Raw genomic sequence first — 19960 nt, 5'->3', positions numbered from 1 at the left:
CTGACTTGAGGCTTAGTCTCATGACCCTAAGATATGACCTGAGGCGAAACCAAAGGTTAGACACTTAACTGACTGTGCCACCTAGGTGCCCCTTCATCTACTATTACTATACGCTTTTTTTAATCAATGTAAAAGTTATACAGAAGTCTTTATTGAAGACTATTTTGGGAGTTTATGGTGTATATTCTTTGTATTGAAGTATAATATCAAGAGTTTTATATTAATTTCACATATACCATGTGATTCAACAATTCCATACATTATTCAGTCCTCATCACAATAAGTATACTCTTAATCCTCTTTATCTGCTTCACCCATACCCCAACCCCACCACCTCTCTGGCATCTACCAGTTGGTTCTCTGCATTTAAGAGTCTGTTTTCTCTGTCTCTTTTTTTTGTTTGTTCATTTCTTTTGTTTCTGAAATTCTGCCTATGAGTGAAACCGCATGGTATTTGCCTTTCTCTGACCTATTTCACTTATTATTATATACTCTAGGTCTATCCATGTTGTTGTAGATGGCAAGATTTCATTCTTTTTTTTATGACTGACTAATTTTTTTCTTCAAGTTTTTATTTAAATTCTAGTTAGCTAAAACATAGTGTAATACTGGTTTCAGGAGTAGAATTTAGTGATTCATCACTTACATATGACACTCAGTGCTTATCACAAGTATCATTATATTCTTGATGCTCTGTTATAGATTAATTGACCATATAATTATGGGTTTATTTTTGGGCTCTCTTTTCTGCTCTTTTTAGTTTTTTAGTCTGTTTTTGTGCTAGTATCAAATTGTTTTGATTACTACAACTTTGTAGTATATTTTGAAATTTGGAATTGTAGTAACTCCAGCTTTGTTCATACTTTTCAAAACTTCTCTAGCTATGTAGGGTCTTTTTTGGCTCCATACATATTTAGTATACTTTGTTTTAGCTCTGTGAAAAATTTTGTTGATATTTTATTAAATAAAGATTGCATTAAATCTGTAGATTGCTCTTAGTATGGGTATCTTAATAATCCAACGTTAAGTGTTCTTCTAATCCACGAGCATGGAATATCTTTCCATTTGTTTATACTATCGTTAATTTCTTTCAATAGTGTTTTTGGAATATAAGTCTTTTACCTCCTTGATAAAGGTTATTCCTAGGTGTTTTATTATTTGTGGTGCACTTTTAAATGGGATTGTTTTATTAATCTCTCTTTCTGTTACTTCATTATTGCTGTATAGAAATGTAACAAATCTCTCTTTATTGATTTTATATCCTACAACTGTACTGAATTCATTAATCAGTCTCACAGTTTTTTGGTGGAGCACCTATATACATAAAGCAACTACTAACAGACATAAAGGAAGAAATTGACAGTAATACAATAATAGTAGAGGATCTTAACACGCCATTTATATCAATGGATATGCCCATACAGAAAATCGACAAGGAAACAGTGGAATAGAATGACACACTAGACCAAATGGACTTAACAGATATATTCAGAACATTCCATTCAAAAGCAGTGGATTACACATTGTTTTCAAGTGTACATGAAACATTCTCCAGAGTAGATCATGTGTTAGGCCACATAACAAGTCTCAGTGAAGTCAAAACAATTGAAATCATGTCATGCATCTTTTCTAATGACAAGGGTATGAAATAGTAATGAATCACAAAAAAAAAAAAAATCTGGAAAGAACCTAAATACATCAAGGCTAAATAATATAGCACTAAAGAATGAGTGAATCTAGGGGTGCCTGGGTGGATTAGTTGGCTATGCATCTGCCTTCGCCTCAGGTCATGATCCCAGGTCCTCAGATTGAGCCCCACTTTTCCCTCTCCCTCTGCCCCTCCCCTCATTCATACTCTTTCTCTCTCAAATAAAATCTTTTTAAAAAATGAGTGAATCTAACCAATAAATCAAAGAGGAAATTAAAAAATACATGTGGAAAGGTGAAAATGAAAACACAATGGTCAAAATCTTTGGGATGCAGCAAAAGCGGAATTAAGTTGGAAGTCTATAGCTGTACAGACTTAACTCCAGAAAAAAGAAAAATCTCAAGTAAGCAACCTAAACTTACACCTGAAGAATAGATGCAAAAAATTCTCAACAAGTCTCTTCTCCAGTTATTGCAGCTCTAGTCACCGTGGCCAGCAAAGTATCCTATGACATTCTCTGTAAGGTGGTGCAGGAAGTCCTGCATGGGAATTAGTGTATCGTGTTGGAAGTTTTTGGAGATGTTTGTGCTGAAGACTGACTAGAAGAAGAACTATGATCCACAGAAAGACAAATACTTCTCAGGCATTGTCAGGCAAGTCCTCTCCCCCCCGCCCCAAATTCCCCATATGTGTTCTGGGGGACCTGCAGCTCTGTGATGAAGTCAAGAATATGGCTTGGCTTATGTGGTCCATATGGATAATGGCCCACATGGATATTGAGGTGCTCAAGAAACTCAACAAGAGTAAGAAATTGGTCAAGAAGCTGGTCAAGAAGTATGAGGCCTTTTTGACTTCAGAATCTCTGATCAAGCAGACCCCATGGATCCTGGGCCCAGGCCTGAATGAGGGGCTGGCAAATTCCTTCTTTGCTGACCCGCAATGAGAACATGGGGCCAAAGTCAAAGTGAAGCCTACAGTCAAATTCCAGGTGAAGAAGGTACAGTGTCTGGCCATATGAAGATGATAGATAATGAGCTTCTGTCCAGCATCCACTTAGCTGTCAGTTTCCTGGTGTCATTGCCCATGAAGAATTGGCAAAATGCCCTAGCTTATACATTAGAGCACCCTGGGGAGCCTTCTTATTAGGGCGCAGCATAAGAAGTCCTAATGCTATCGTTTAAACAAATCCTCAACAAAATACTAGTAAACCAAATCCAATAATACATCAAAAAACTCATTCACCATGATCAAGTGGGATTTATTCAAGGGATGCATGGGTGGTTCAGTATTTGCAAATCAATTAGCACATGCATCACGTTAACAAAAGAACGGATAAAAAACATATCACCTCAATAGATGCAGAAAAATCATTTGACAAAGTGCAACATCCATTCATGATAAAAACTCTCAACAAGGTAGGTTTAGAGAGAACACACCTCAACATAATAAAGGCCAAATACGAAAAATCCACAGCAACCATTATACTCTGTAGTTACAACCTGAGAGCTTTTCCTTTAAGATCAGGAACAAGACGAGGATGTCCACTATCATGATGTTTATTCAGTATAGAAGTCCCAGCCACAGCAATCAGATATGAAAAAAACAAAAGGCATCCAAATTGGTATGTAAGAAGTAAGGCTTTCCCTCTTTGCAGATGACATGCTACCATATGTTACGTTATTTTGGTGTGATGTGCTGTTATACGGAAGAGAGGGAGGACTGGATAATCTTGTCATCAAATCTCATTCTTGGGATCCCTGGGTGGCTCAGTGGTTTAGCACCTGCCTTCAGCCCAGGACATGATCCTGGGGTCCCGGAATCGAGTCCCATGTTGGGTTCCCTGCATGGAGCCTGCTTCCCCCTCTGCTTGTGTCTCTGCCTCTCTCTCTCTCTCTGTATCTCTCTCTCTCTGTCTCTCAAGAATGAATAAATAAAATCTTAAAAAAAAACAAAAACTCAGTCTTTTGGTGGGCCCATGCCTTGGAGATGTAACCTTCACAAGTGTTTCTCGCCTGGTATATCTTTCTTTCCTCCCAGGCTCCTCTCCTCCTTCCTGGCTGCAGAGTTCTAGTCAGTTTGCTTGGAGTCCTCACCCCTGCTGACTGTGATTTTTTTCCCTCTTCAGTGGGGCAGGAAGACAGGAGGCCTTAGAGTCTGAGAAATTCCATTCCCTCAGTTGGGATATGACTGGAAGGTTCGAGGCAGCTTCTCCTCTCTCACTGTCAGAGCTGTGAAGAGAACTTTGAGAACCTGGTGGGGTTCTGCGAGGGACAGACCAGAAATCTGTGTCTCCCCCAAGACTATAAACTTCAAAAGTTTGTCACTCACACTAGTCCTCATCGGGCTCCTGAAATTTATTGAAATTAGCATTTAAGTGTTCCTACCAGTTTCTGCTCCAGGTATGTAGGTCTTGGTTATGCCTCCGTGGATTTAACTGCTTTTCCAGATTTAAAGTGATTGTTTGCTGGGTGACCTTAGTTTTCTGATGGATACAAGAAGAGTCATTGATTTTTCAGTTTTTAGCTTTTTCCTGTTGTAGATAAGTAACAGCTTCTAAGTACTTTACATTTCAAAGTTGAAGACAGAGGCCGTCCCATCTGTTTATAAAACCTTTGTTGTTATATTTTTATACTAGTAATTGCCATCTTGTTCTTCTTTCTGACTTCATGATCTTAATTCATATTACTAATATCTTTCCTAATTACTAAATCTTCCCCTTCATTGTGAGTGGTTATTATTCCTTAGCTCTCTGTTCTATTTATTCTCTTTTTTTACAGTATGCAGATTTCTGTGTATTGTCACACTCCATAGCAGTGATATAAAACAGATGTGAAATATATTTTTTTTTCAGGAGCTTATTCTCCCTTTGATATCGCTTAGGGTGAAGCTGGGTAGACTTCTCAAGAGAGAATATTGCCCAGACCAGAATTTGTACCCTGACAAAAGTTGAAGAGTGGGGGAAGAGTGCTATCAATAGCGAGACACTCACCTTACTACCACCCTGACGTGCACGTTCGTCCTTCAGAGAACTCTGCAATTTCACTCTCAGAGTACTGTCTTAAACTTCAAAAACCTTAGCCTTATAAAGCAATCCAGGGTGATAATCTCCTTTTACTTGAGTCTACCAATCTTGGGAATGTAAGGATGGAGGGAAGAAGATAGGAATTTTTAGGCTTATCTGATCTACCTGTATTCCCTCCCTGGCCAGATTTTGGTGCTGTCTTGATGTTACTCCAACAAAACCTGGGTGGCTTTGGCTATAATAACTGGTTTTTGTTATATAGTGACTGAAGGTCAAACGATCAAAGAGAGAAAAAAATGGGAGAAAAAAATGAAAAATGCACAAAAACTGCATCTAACATAACCTCTGTACTGCCCCTGCTTCAGACTGTGCTTTCTTCCTCACCAGAATGGTTTCTCAGAGTTTAGCATTAGTTTTTTAGAATACTTCTCTCTCTTTTTCTTTTATATTGTTTCCAGAGTTAAGTTTAGGGTGGAAAGCCAACAACGTGCGCTTTTTCCACATTTATTCCATGTACCAATATAAATTTGTTGATATGTAAACTAGATTCTTTGCCTAGACTGCCTCACGATGGATCTTTGCCTCTCGTACCTATGAATTAGAACTTTGTTACCTAAATAAAATGTTCTTGAGTAAGACAATTGTATGTTAAGGAGAAATTGGCTTATTGAAACAGTCATTTTCTGGCAAGTAGTCTACAGTTGAAGGTTTTATCAAATATTTATAGAATTTGTTTCAGTGATTCTAGGAAATGAATGAAGACAATATAAAAAGATGATACGCATCTTAAAAACTGCTGTCAAAGGATCTTGCCTTCACTGTTGTGTAGCATTTTAGATCTAAATGTATTGTGTTCCATTGATCTGTGTATCTCTGTGCCAGGACCACACTGTCTTGATCACTACAGCTTTGTAATACAGCTTAAAGCCAGGCATTGTGATGCCCCCAGCTTTGCTTTTGTTTTTCATGATTGCGTTGGCTATATGGGGTCCTTTGTGGTTCCATAGAAATATTAGGATTGTTTATTCCAGCTCTGTGAAAAATGTTGGCGGTATTTTGACAGGAATGGCATTGAATGTGTAGATTGCCTTGAGTACTACAGACATTCCAGCAGTACTTTTCTTCCAATCCATGAACACAGATGTTTTCCCATTTCCTTCTGTCCCCTTCATTTTCTTTCAGAAGTGTTCTGTAGTTTGCAGAGAACAGATCTTTTACTGCTTTGATTAGGTTTATTCCTATGTATCTTAGTTTTTGGTGCCATTATGAATGGGATCCATTCCTTGATTTCGCTTTCTGCTGTTTCATTATTGGTGTATAAAAATGTAACAGATTTCTGTATGTTGATTTTGTATCCTGTGACATAACTGAATAGAAAACACAGAAATGGACCCACAACTCTGTGGTCAGCTAATCTTCAAGAAAGTGGGAAAGAACATCCAATGGAAAAAAAGACAGTCTCCAACAAATGGTGTTGGGACAACTGGACAGCAACATGGCAAAAGAATGAAGCAACCACTTTCTAACACCATACACAACAATAAAATCAAAATGGATGAAAGGCCTAAATGTGAAACAAGAAATCATCAAAATCCTAGAGGAGAACATAGGCAGAAACCTTTTTGACATTGGCCATACCAGCTTCTTACTAGATACATCACCTCAGGGAAGAGAAAAAAAAAAGCAAAAATAAACTATTAAGACTCCATTAATATAAAAAGCTTCTGCACAGCAAAGGAACCAATCAATAAAACTAAAAGCCTTCAGAATGGGTGAAGATATTTGCAAATGACATATCTGATAAAGGGCTAGTATCCAAATCTATGAAGAACTCATCAAACTCAATAACCACCCCCCCCAAAAAAAATTATTTCGGTTAAGAAATGGACAGAAGACATGAATAGGCATTTTTCCAGAGAAGACATCCAGATGGCTAACTGACACATGAAAAGCTGTCCAACATCACTTATCATCTGGGAAACACAAATGGAAACCATGATGAGATACCACCTCGCATCTGTCAGAATGGCTAAAATTAACAACACAGGAACCAACAGAAGATTTTCATGTTTGCTGTTGATCAGAAAATGCAGGTGTTCCAATTAATGTGGGGGGCGTCAAATCAAACCTGGAAATTCAATAATACTACAAAGATCCAGGGTTTTAAAAGATGTATATTACAGTATCTTAACACGATAGCTTTCTCATAACTTACAAAGGCCTCTCACCTATTTCTCAGACAAAGCAACTTCAGAAAATAAAGCCATTGCTAATTTTCCCTCATGACTCTCAGAAATGTTATAAAACGGTCCAATCTTCCACAAGTCTTTGACTCTATAAGGTCACCTATAAAAGATATGAATGAATATATTGATTTATGGTGGTGAGTTAGGCATTAATAAACCTAACTTTCTGGACTACAGATTGTCCCTGATAGTTTTTATTAGGTGAGCTTTACTAACACTGAAATGAAAATGCTTATAAAGTGCTAGATTTTTTTTTTTTAGCTATTTAATAACATGGTTTCTGTTTTCTATTTCTCTCCTTTGTAACTTTTTGTATTATAATGAGCAAATAGTAGGGGCACAGACAACACTATCTTAAACTCTAACTTCAGGGTCAAAAAGCACATAAATGTTATAAAAGGGAGATTTCTTGAAATTACCAAAAAATGATGACAGATAAGACAAGTAACATACGAATCAGGAAATCAAAGCCTCCTTTGTAGTTTATTATTCAAATACAAAGTAATTTAAAATGTAAGTTACAAATTAAATGTCAGATGTATGATTTTGACATTTAAGCAAAAGAATTTCACCATAAGCAAAAATGTTATTGCTAATGAAAATATCACACTAAATATCTAATGTTTCTCTATTTAACCAAACTTTATGAAATTGTTGGATTTCAGATAATCCTGTTTCTTACATGGTTGAGAAAGAAAAAAAATGATATTAGATGTGGTTATAATAGTACATTCGCAAATGTGTAGCATATTTTCACAAGATTTGCATCACTTTTTGCATTTATATCCATGGTCATTTATTTTTTTCCAGTAGTTTTAAGCGCTTACTGTAGGGCAAGTACCGTGATAGATGCTGACGATACTGAAGTGTGGGAGCAGGGCTCTCGTCTCACGGGGCCGGAGACTGGATCTCGGGGACACTGGACAGCGAGCAGAGGGATGGAAGTCACCTCAGCGAGGTCACAGGCAGGGCTCTCAGGAGTGAGGGGGTCCCGACACGTAGCCAACGTGCGCCTCCACCCACAGGCTTTTCTTTGGAGCTGACCAGGGAGCCTGGGCCTTGTCGTTCTTGCCACGTCCTGTTTGAGTGAGGACGGTGATAGCATCTTTAATGGCTTGCTTCTCCTTGGGGTCTGGCCATTCTTCGTTGGTCACAAGGTGACGGCCATGAACAGACCCCACCTCTGACGCCCAGGGAAGAGATGATTTGTTCCCTTATTTCTGGTTTTGTTAAGCCTCAGCATTTCTGGGATTTTTTTATGAGCCTAATCACATAGTCCCCTACCTGTTTCTTCCTACCGGGTTTCACCTGTCCCTTGCTCAGTGAGACCCTCCGGATGTGTATCAGTGGGCCATATACTTGAGGGATGGTTGCCAGCGTGTATCTTGGGGGGTGAGAGAGAAGGGAAGTTTCCAAAGGAATTTGTATATGTTAAAGTAGACCTACAGGATCCTGGGGGTCAGGATCGCCTTGGCCCTTAGCACAGTGTCAGCTTCCAGGCAGTTGAGCCCCTAGAGGAAGGTCCCTCTGCCTGTTTTGAGGGCTTGTCAATGGGCTATAAGTAGTAAGGAGATTCAGTAATTTTTCTTCTGCCTTTGGCTCCCACATCAATACAAATATGAACAACCATTTGATAAGCATTATATTACTTGTATAGAACACCACATATGCACAGGTGACTGAGCAAGTTTTCTAGGGCTTTGCAGGAAGGCCTTGCTACTGGGAGTTATGTGACAAATCCGGCTGTACCCCCTAAAAGAATGGAAATATTGACAGTGGCAGTACTAATAATGGCCAAGTATCAGATGTTTGCTCTGTGGCCTGCACGGTGTCCATATAAAGAGAATTTATATGCAGCGTATCCCTTAATCCTCATGCTGTGAGGTAGTTACGATCATGATGGTCTTTTTAAAAATGAAGAAGATAACATTTTTATAGGTTAAATATTTGTTCAAGGTTATAAAGAGAGGTGGAGTCAGGACCTCCAGTCAGCTATTCTTTAGAGCTAGCTTGCCTTTTCAATGTTAACATCAAATTTTATACACTCAATTATCTACAGAGAAGCTCCAGAATGCTGCTTTTGAAAGAATGTGCTAATAGTTATAAAAGAAGTCAATTGCTCTGAATTTCCTCCCGATCAAGGGGATAAAGTCTAAAATGAGAAGAGGTTTTTCTGCTGGATGCCAAACAAGATTAAAACCAATAACACCCCGACATAAAGCCCGGAAAAAAGATGGCACGGTGAGGATTGGGGGATAATGAAGGGATGTGGTGTGTGATTGGAAGGTTTCTTACACTGTCCAGAGTGAATCATTAAACAAAACAAAAGAATAACCTTTGCTAATTTAAAGGAAATTATTTTTCTAGGGCAGCATTTCTGCAACTGGTTTCCCAGAATATTCATCCACTGAGATAATGATTGGGAGTGTGAGAGGAAAAAGAAAGTGAATGTTTCTCTGGCCAAATGCATTTGGAAAATATGATGTACTCTTCAATATTCACAAATCCATTAGCATATTAGAGGTTCCAAGAATTTCAGGAGTTTGAAAACCTGCTCGACTTAGCTCAGTATTTATCATCCACTCAATGATTTTTCAAAGATTTAGTAGTATTAGTTTCCTGCAAGCCATGCTTTGGGAAATGTTGGTTTATAGATATATGAATAGGTTTAGGAATAAGAAACCAAATACAGGGGCGCCCGGGTGGCTCGGCGGTTGAGCGTCTGCCTTTGGCTCAGGGTGTGACCCCAGGGTCCTGGGTTCGAGTCTCGCATCGGGCTCTCTTCATGGAGCCTGCTTCTCCCTCTGCCTGTGTCTCTGCCTCTCTCTGTGTCTCCCATGAATAAATAAATATTTTTTAAAAAAAGAAACAAATACAAATTTCAGATTCTTTTTTACATAAGGAAAAGTTTTAACTTATTTGCAGTTTCTTAATAAATGCAAGTTTTAAAGAGTATGCTTGAATTTTACATATTTTTCCTAATCTGCACATTAGGTAATAAATGCCTCTGATGAGAGTAAGAGATCTAATAAAAATACATCAGCTTTAGAATAAACAAGGGATAAATTATTAAATGTGCTCTGTTTTGTCTTGCTGCAGATAGACGTCTGGCTGGGACAACAATCTACACATATATTTGATTTACAACTCTACACATCATTATGCCATTTTATAATAAAGAATGGTATATTATGACACTTTAATCTATTCTAAATATATATTAATCTTTTACAGAAATTCAGAAATTCTCATTGATACGGATTCCGGGTTCCAGTGCATACCGGCATTACATGGTGACTATCTTCATTAGGTGCTCCTGTGGAAGGTTAGCGAGCTTTCTCTTAAGAGGTGCTTCAGGAAAATTTTACTTTCTTCTCACAGCAGATCACAAATGAACTGATAGTTAGATGTCTTAAAGTAAGTCAGCAAAAAAAAAAAAAAAAAAAAAAAGCATGACACATAAAAGAATTATTTTAAAAAAAAAATTATTTTCAATAGTTTGAATTCAAATTAAAGTAAACCCTGAGTGAGTAGGCCTTTAGTATACACTTATTTTCCCCTCATTGATAAATATGCATCATGAAACTCAAGTAGAGGATTATGATTTTAAAAAGCAAGTGATTATATAAAGTCTTGGACTATTATTATTTTTCTGCTTTTTTTTTTTTTCTTTAGACTTTGGGGGCTCTCAGTGGTTTTCTTTTCAACCATGTAAATGACTTGACAGGTTTTCTTATGCTAAATAGTTATTCAAATACTGTTTTATACTATGTAAGAATTAGGGCAACAACATAATTTTCTTCCAAACTAACATAGGGCACAGAGAAAACATTTTAGAATATAACTTTACTTAATCAAACTTACTTATTTTAGTTTCTTAAAGGGAGTTTCTCTTGGTACACACACGTGTGTATATGTATTCTGTATATTTTTATTTTTTTGAAGATCTATTCATTTATTTTAGAGATGGAGCATGAGCAGGAGGGCCAGAGGGAGAGAGGGAGAGAGAGAGAATCTCCAGCAGACTCCATGCTGAGCACGGAGCCCAACTCTGGGCCTAATCTCACGACCCTGAGCCCAAACCAAGAGTCGGACCCTTAACCAGCAGCACGACCGAGGCTCCCCATATATTTTATATATTATATTACATATAATAATATATGTATATATTACATAATATGACTGTAAAAATGTGTATATTTGTATGTATAGATGTATATGTGAATATTTGTATATGTATAAACAAATGCATATCTTGGTTTAATGTTGTTTCTTTAACACAGAACTATAGTTTGTCCATGTCATGGTGCTCAAGTTCACTGTGATGGTGAACAACCGTATGTCACCACTGAACTTCTCTCAAGGGTGTGCAATTAAAAATTATCAGTAAACATTCTCTTTATACTACTTTAATACGAAAGAGACCAAATGTAAACTCACTGCATAGTTATCATAAATGCCATTTTCGTTGATGAATATTGACTCAAATCAAGTACATATTTTTATGAAGTACCTCATTTGATTTTACATTTAATTTCACATTATGTGGGATCATGTTACTACTTAGTTGAAAACAAAAAAACATTTTCGGGGTGCCTAAGTGTTGCAGTTGGTTAAGCGTCTGACTCTGGGTTCTGGCTCAGGTCCGGATCTCAGGGTTGTCAGATTGAAGCCCGCTGAGCCTGAAGTCTGGTTAAGTTTCTCTCTCTGCCCCTCTCATGGCACTGTCTCTCTTGAATAAATAAATAAATAAATAAATAAATAAATAAATAAATAAATAAATAATCTTTTGTTTTAAACCAACATTTTAAATAATTTCTAAAGAAAAGGTTATTTGGGATTTTATAAAGCAAAATGTTCATTAAAGATTATGTAGATTTCAGTAAAACAAATTAAATTTTCTCCAGTATATTTTTTGTTAAAAGTGATATGTTACACACTGAAGGGGTGAGTGAAGTAAGTCATTCATTAATATCTTTAATCAAAGACTTCATTGACTAGCAGTGAAATAAGTATATGTATTAACAGATAAAACATGCATAAATGAAATTCTCACTGAAAATTCATAATACCCCAAATGTGTAGGATATAATAAAAATTATTTCATATTTCAATTTTTGTGCGTTTTGTTTTTTATGTATTTTGTATACACCATGCATAATATATGTCATATATAATATGTTTTTAAAAAATATCAAGGATTGGGAAAAACATCTTGAATAAGAAAAAAATAATCAACTCATACTAATACCATAATTAATTAGATGTTAGAATTACCCATCAAGATTTTTAAAGTATTCCTCAGGCTTTGTTTATAATTATTTATTACTTCAACAAATAATTACAAGTTCTCTTAGAATAAATGAATAAAAGAAAATCTCAACAACAAGAAGGAAATTATATAAAAGAAGCCAAATGGCAACTATAACTGAAAAGCAAAATAATAAGAAAAAAAAAAACCCTGCTGGATGGGCTCAATAGTAGAGTGGAGACAACAGAGGATGAGTAAGTGAACTTGAGGACAGATCGATAGTTTATTTAATCTGAACAACAGAGAGCTTAATGATTGGAAGAAGTGAACAGAGCCTCTGGGACTTGTGAGATAATAATAATAATAGATTGATCATTTAATTATCAGAATCCCTAAGGTAGGAGTAAGAGGTTGGGGCTGAACAAATAAATAATGATGCACGTTACCAAATCTGGAAGAAGACATAAACCTGTAGATTCAAGAAATCCAGAGAAATTTAAATAGAATAAATCCAAAGAAATACTCATGAAGATGTATCCTAATTAACTCACGAATACTGAAGACAAAACTTTTTTTTTTTTTTGAAGACAAAACATTTTAAAAACAGCCAGAGAAAACGACACATGTGGAGGAACATCAATTGAAATAAGCGTATTTTTCTTATCTGAAATCGTGGTGGCCAGAAAGAAGTGGCCAACGTTTTAAGTGCAGAAAGAAAAGAACTGGCCAAATGGCATCACGTATCCAGAGAATAGTCTATAGCAAGACATGGGGAAGCAAGGAAAACCATGAGAAGGCTGTTACGATGACGCGGGACATAAGTGATGGTAAACTTATTTACCTTATTGTTTCCAGACTACTGTTGCTTTTACTCTGAATTAAGTTTTATATTTTATTTGTTAGAATTCATCAGGGAATACACATGAATTTGTATTTATTATTAATGTTTTATTTGTTCTTATTTTTTAAAGATTTTATTTATTTATTCATGAGAGACCCAGAGAGAGGGAGAAGCAGGCTCCCTGCGGGGGGGCTGATGCAGGACTCGATCCCAGGACCCTGAGGTCACACCCTGGGCTGAAGGCAGGCGCTCAACTGCTGAGCCACCCAGGAGTCCCTAATATTAATGTTTTAACTTTAAACACAATTAAGGAAAAACAGAGCAGAAATAGTGGCAAAAATTTGTGACACATTTTTTATTTTTATATTTTTTAAGATTTTATTTATTTTTTGAGAAAGAGAGCATAAGCAGAGAAGGGGCAGAGCGAGAGGGAGAGGCAGGCTCCTGGCTGAGCATGACCGACCCTGGGATCATGACCTAAGTCAAGGCAGACACTTAACCACCTGAGCCACCCAGGTTCCCCTGTGTTTTTGAAATAAAGAACATAATTTAAGATTAAAAGGATTTTCCTAGAAGCTAAATAATGGCACAGGAAAAAAAGTCATTATGTTAAAATTGGAAGTAATAGGAAAATACTCCGTATCTCATGTATTTAGGGACGGCAGTGCTACAATTGGGATTTTTCCTAATCAATGTAGAAAAATTTGTTTTGAATTAGCAATTACTTTTTAATTGCACCTAAAAGGAGAAATGTATTGATGTTAAGTGCTCCCATGATTAAAAATAAAGACTGAATTTATGAATCAGTTTTTTTGTTCTGTAAATTAATAAAGAAGCATAGCCTCCATGTGGATACATTATAAAATGTTGTCAGGATTGTGTATGACTTATTTTAAAGATGAAAAAGGAGTAATTTGATTCAGTTTTTAAATGAGTAAGATATATTCGCGTCTTATGTGATTAAGCTAATTTTGCAGAACATCGTGCTTTAATTCATCAGTTTAAGCTCTTAGTTAATTTCTGCTTTTGATTTTTCTAAGAAAATATACATGTATTCTGAGTCTTTAAAAATTGGAGAATTGTAATGACTGGAGGAAGATTTACATGTTTAGATCACAGAATTGTATAACATTCTGACAGGTAGGAGTGTGTTGACCCATTGAGACTAAATCTTCATTTTCAGGGAAGTTAACAAAGAAGGAAAACTGTCTAGACCATTTCCTTAGACTTTGAGGGATGCATTTTTGTAAGGATATTTATGATAAAACGTTTTTAGAAGCTTATTATTAGGCTAGTTGATAAAAAAGAGTAAACACCAATAAGCCTTTGACTCTGCCTCATGTTTTAACTCAGTGACAAGTAAGTGTTTATCATTTCTTTTTTTTTTAATTCTTTTTTTTTCTTTTTTTTTTTCTTTTTTTTTATGATAGTCACACAGAGAGAGAGAGAGAGGCAGAGACACAGGCAGAGGGAGAAGCAGGCTCCATGCACCGGGAGCCCGACGTGGGATTCGATCCCGGGTCTCCAGGATCGCACCCTGGGTCAAAGGCAGGCGCCAAACCGCTGCGCCACCCAGGGATCCCTATCATTTCTTTTAATATATAACCATCTCAAAAAAGTATATATAATTTGTAAAGTTTACCATATTAAATGATCTTTATAGCATGCTGATCGAGTTTAGATTGAAATGTTTTCTAAAATAATTGAGGTGCATTATAAGTAATCGACACAGTCAATGATACATATACTAGATGGACGCCATCTATTTCCTAAATATTTTACAACTTTTAAACAAATTAAGGAAGGACAATACTAGGTCAGAGCTCTAATGATATATATATATATATATATATATATATGCTTTATTCACATGGTTATTTCCTTTAGTCATTTAATTTTTTCTTTCTTTCCTGGATTCTGAAAATCTTTAATGGGACTTTCACATTGATATATGAGTTAGGAATTATCTCTAGTTGGAAGTCTTGAAACCACTGACTGATTACACAAAGAGTTTAGCACTGATACACTAACAACCACTTTCAGGTCTTTGCTTCCTTTCATTACTGTAAAACACAAAGTCTGTATTCAAATGAATGCCTTTGAAAAGTTGCTTTGCATTTATACATTTGAAATTTATATATTTTAATTACAATGAGCACATTTTGGAAGTATATGAAGAAATATTTAGTTAGGTGTGCAATTCACTAGGCGTCTGTCTAATTCCAATAAAGCCCTGCAGTAATACACTTTATGATAATCCAACTTTGTGGTAAGAGTTGGCTTTTGGCTTTTGGTCTTTATCAGTTCATTAGTCAAATGAGGACAGACTAGGGTAGTTTGGGATTGGGGATTAACTCATTCATGTAAATGCATCACTATCTTCACTCTTTGCTTCTTGTGAGAGTATATACTGAATGAAAAATGAGAGTTATTCATTAATAATACAACTTTGTGTTTCAGGCAGTGCAATATGTTATCACACTATAGTTCTTTTAGTTATTTTTCTTTAAATGTTTATTTTAGAGAGAGAGAGAGTGCACAGGAGAGTGGGGAGAGGGGGAGGAAGGCAGACAGGTAGAGGGGGAGAGAGAGAGAATCTGAAGCAGATTTTGTGCGGCACTGAGCCAGACCCTGAGGTGGGACTCGATCTCGCAACACTGAGATCACAACCTGAGCCCAAACCAAGAGTCAGATGCTTAACTGACTGAGACACCCAGGTGCCCCCTTTTAGTACTTTTTATATAACTCTATTTTCTCTGAGAATAGGATACTTTATAAACTGATTTTTAATTATTGGTTATCCTATATAAAAACTGAGTCCCAGAATCCCAAAGTATTAAGAATAAAGAAATGATATTTGAAACTTACTTAAAAAAATGTCCACTGATACACTTGTTTCATTTAATTATAAGTGCAACAAAGAACATGTTGATATGATCTTATTATGTTTATTCATTTTCTTTTCATCCCATAGGAAAGAGTTAGAAAAGACTGCGACAAGTTAGTTCAGTTTGTAGTTAGAAGGGTTTGGGTGCTAATAGCATGTACTATGTCCAATTTTGTAGATTTTTTTAAAGGATTTTATTTATTTATTCATGAGAGACACAGAGAGAGAGAGAGAGAGGCAGAGACACAGGCAGAGGGAGAAGCAGGCTCCATGCAGGGAGCCTGACGTGGGACTCGGTCCTGGGACCCTGGGGTCACGCCCTGGGCGGAAGGCAGTGCTAAACTGCTGAGCCACCCGGGCTGCCCTGTAGATTTTTTTCTTTTAAAGATTTTACTTATGTATTTATTTGAGAGACAGAGATAGCGAAAAAGAGCATGAATGGGGAGGAGAGGGAGAAGCAGGCCACCCGCTGAGCAGGGAGCCTGACAAGAGGCTCCAACCCAGGGCCCTGAGATCATGACCTAAGTCGATCACTTAACCGACTGTGAGCGACCCAGGTGCCCCCAATTTGGTAGATTAATGACAAATTTGGCACTAATATTTTCCCGATGTCTAGATTTTTGTTTTGTTATTGGCAGTTTTGAGTAAATTATTTTCTAAATCCCACATAATTTTCCCAAAAGAAACATGCAAGGATTTGAAATGCCATCCATATCTTTCCTAACCTTAAAGGAATAAAGAGAAAGGTAAATTATCCTAGCTTTTAAAATAATATTCAAGGAGGATCAAGTCTACTCACTTTATATTACAATGGTCTCAGACACATATAAAAGTGACATATTCTTATACTAATAGATACTAAGGTCTTTTTCCTATTAATCTGCAGTACGGTGCAGAAAATACAGCCACAAGGTTATAACTGTACTTTTTACCCAATAACAGGAAGCACCATGCAAGTTAAAGGATAATTCTATTAAATTTATTCTCAGAGATCAGAACACATTCTACTTTAGTTCTGGATATTTATAAGCTAAAGTTCCTGACACCAAGGTTGTGGCATAAGCATGCTCTTCCTCAGCATTAGTGTTTTTCGACATTAGTGTAGCATTTTTCTTTGTCTCCTTTTCCCAAACTTTTTTTATGACAAGAGAATGACTTACAGCTTTATGCAATACACTCCAGAATAAAATGGTATAGACTGATTTCTACTATTGACTTTGGGATATATATACCTAAAGTATTATCAGGTACTAAAATACCAATTTGCTTCCTATTTTCTATGAGAGGACAGAGTAAGCGTTAAATCCTCTTTTACTTAGTAATTAAATATAGTCCATTGATACAAAAAATATGCAAAACTGCATGGTTAAAATAGAGAATCATCAGGTCTAATATGTACTCAAATCTAGATATTTTGAATGTTTTCCCCACTAAGTGAAAGGAGGGCATCAATAAAGCTGTAAGAATTTATCACTAGGGAAATGATAAAATATATAGCAAAGTATTGTAGTTGATAGAAATCTCAAAGCATAATTTAAATAAAAATAAAAAAATGAGACTTTTAAGGTCATCTATATACATTTTCACATATATTTTTAAATATGAATTGAGTAGGGACGTCTGGGTGGCTCAACAGTGGAGCGTCTGCCTGCGGCCCAGGGCGTGACCCCGGGGTCCTGGGATCGAGTCCCACATCGGGCTCCCCGCAGGGAGCCTGCTTCTCCCTCTTTCTGTGTCTCTGCCTCTCTCTGTGTCTATGTTTCTCATGAATAAATAAAATCTTAAAAAAATATATGAATTGAGTAGATGTCATTTAGCAAAGATGAATTGAGGCGATGTCATTTAGCAAAGAGTGAATAGTAGAGCATAATCAGGGTACTGGTACAAACAAAATATTAATGGTAATGATAAATATAATAAAATTACATCAATATAAAGCCTTCCGCAGATTTATTACGATAACATTCCATGAACTAAAACAAACAAATAGAAAAAATTGAAAGGAGAACATGGAGAAAGTGATATCGTGTAACTGCTCTACGATTAACAGTATTTATGGTCTCAGATACAATAAATGACTTTTATAGGATTGACTTTTGAGGATTGCAATTTTTAAAATACTTTTCATCCATCAAAATGGTGAAGCATAATTACAAAGGTTGACAAGCCTCTCAATGTGTCCTGCATACCCCTCAATAGATGGATACTTGTCAGACGGTAAATCAGACTTCACCCTGGCCTGCATGTTTGTATCTGAACAAGGGACCTGGGAAGGACCTTAAGTAAGCAACATGCAAGGCAGTGACAAAGTGTGAAAACTGAACGGAAAAATAATTCTCATGTTGTATATAAAATCATTACTGCAGCAGAAATAGAGATCCTTCAAACCATCTCTAAAGATCCAGACAACATTAAATTTTGAGAAGTTTGTTTTGAGAAAGAAAAAGAAAAGGAATAGGACTGTTCTCATTATTTGGTCTCTGTAGAAAAAAGATCCATAAGAAAAGAACAAAGCAAAGAGGTTCAAGTGCTTCTCAGTACAGAACTTAGACGGGAAAGTCTCTGAAAGTATAATTACAGAACATTATTTGTCCTGACAGTGTTGATAGGGGAGTGTTTCTAACAAAAGCCACAGTAGAAAGGGGAGAATCAGCCAGGACAAGATGATATATTCAAGTTCCGGAGAATTCATAAAGGGTTTCATGATGGGACTATATCCAAAAACAAAAAAAACAAAACAAAAAAAAAACAAAAAAACTGGGGAAACCATGTGAGTCTTAAATAGCAAGAAAATAGTTTTCAAAATTACAATAATAAAATACATAAGTAATTTCCGAGTTTAGTTTTGTAATTGAAAGCAAAGGACTCAGCATGAAATGGTGCTTGGACGTAGTTTAAACAATTCAAGCTACTTTTACTGGGCATCTCAGGTACACGTGTACTGTGATAGATTCCTGGACACAAACGTTAATCCATTAAAAAGGGAATGTTTCTCTTTTGGTTGTCCCATATTGTCAGGACAGAGATTGTATGAGAATTTTTCTCAAGGGCCATTTTTACCTTTTATTGGTCAGGAGACAATAGCTCACTTCGTGTACTAAGTAAACTTTTCACAGTATGGAGGGAATAATATGGTTTCCTATACTTTTGAAAGTAATAACTGAAACTCTAAAAATTAAAGTCTATAGCATATTTCACTTTCACACATTGAAATGTATGTATACATATATTTGAATAAGGAAAAAGAACATTCATGGGAGGCGACATTCGTCAGTGCTGCTCTACACATGAAATAAAGGCTAGACGTGCCATAAATGCCGAGGAAAAATTGGCAGAAAGCAGCCAGTCTCTAGATGCACAATGAACCATTTTTACTACCATGACGTGGTGACTGGAAAAATCTGCCATATGTAACACTCTTCCGGGTTTTTTTTCTTTTCTTTTTTTTTTTTTTCAACATTTTATTTGGAAATAATTTCAGACTTACAGAAAAAGATAAAAATTGCTCAGGGAGTTTCTATAGGCCCTTCACAGACTATATTAATTACCAAATATAGTTTATCAGCCCCAGAATTTTGTACCTTAAAAGATTTATTTCCTTACATAGCATCTGAGTGTCAGGAATCTGGAAACACTTTAGTGGAGTGTTTGTGGTTTGGAATTTTTCCTGCAGCCGTAGTCAAGTTGTTGCCTGGGGCTGCAGTCACCAAGGTGTTGGGATCTGCTTCTAGAACTCATGGCGGCGTTGGTGGGACACTGGTTCCCTGACTCAGCACGTGGGCTTCCTTCCCCAAGGCTCACAGAGCAGGGCCAGGGCTTTCCAGGGAGGGGGAGGAAGACTGAGAAAGAGGCTCATAGGGTCATGATGTCAGACTTCTACTCTACCATTTCTGTCCTACTGATTTTGATGGAAGTATATCACTAAATCCAGCCCAAAGTAAGGACGAGGGATTTACCTTCACTTCTGGAACGAAGACGCATCAGACTGTCCACAAATATTGAAAGCCACCAACCCACATTGCCCAAGTGTTAGTATTTTATCCTGTTTGCTTTATCGTTCTCCCT

The 19960-nt window shown here is 36.5% G+C and overlaps 2 long non-coding RNA genes across 12 annotated transcripts in view; one reads left to right on the top strand and one right to left on the bottom strand.

Moving 5' to 3' along the window:
* The window catches only part of LOC140624521 (uncharacterized), a 67710-nt gene extending 57457 nt beyond the window's left edge, over positions 1–10253 (top strand). For all 6 annotated transcript variants that reach the window (XR_012023994.1, XR_012023993.1, XR_012023996.1 and 3 more), the window contains 2 exons: positions 8976–9157; positions 10151–10253. This is a non-coding gene — a long non-coding RNA (uncharacterized lncRNA). The remainder of the gene's footprint in view (positions 1–8975; positions 9158–10150) is intronic.
* The window catches only part of LOC140624520 (uncharacterized), a 38151-nt gene extending 18572 nt beyond the window's left edge, over positions 1–19579 (bottom strand). For 3 of the 6 annotated variants that reach the window (XR_012023988.1, XR_012023986.1, XR_012023989.1), the window contains exons 1-3: positions 19477–19564; positions 10198–10327; positions 7758–7994 (exon numbers count right to left, since the gene is read on the bottom strand). This is a non-coding gene — a long non-coding RNA (uncharacterized lncRNA). Of the gene's footprint in view, positions 1–6898; positions 7017–7757; positions 7995–10197; positions 10328–19476 lie in introns of all 6 variants that reach the window. The other 3 variants (XR_012023987.1, XR_012023990.1, XR_012023991.1) reach the window with 3 other exon arrangements.
* Positions 19580–19960: the final 381 nt, after the last annotated feature.

This window comes from Canis lupus, chromosome 34, assembly GCF_048164855.1.
Source record: "Canis lupus baileyi chromosome 34, mCanLup2.hap1, whole genome shotgun sequence".
Taxonomy (NCBI): Eukaryota; Metazoa; Chordata; class Mammalia; order Carnivora; family Canidae; genus Canis; species Canis lupus.
Note: the sequence above shows the minus strand (reverse complement) of the source record. Positions and strands in the feature narration are given on the sequence as shown.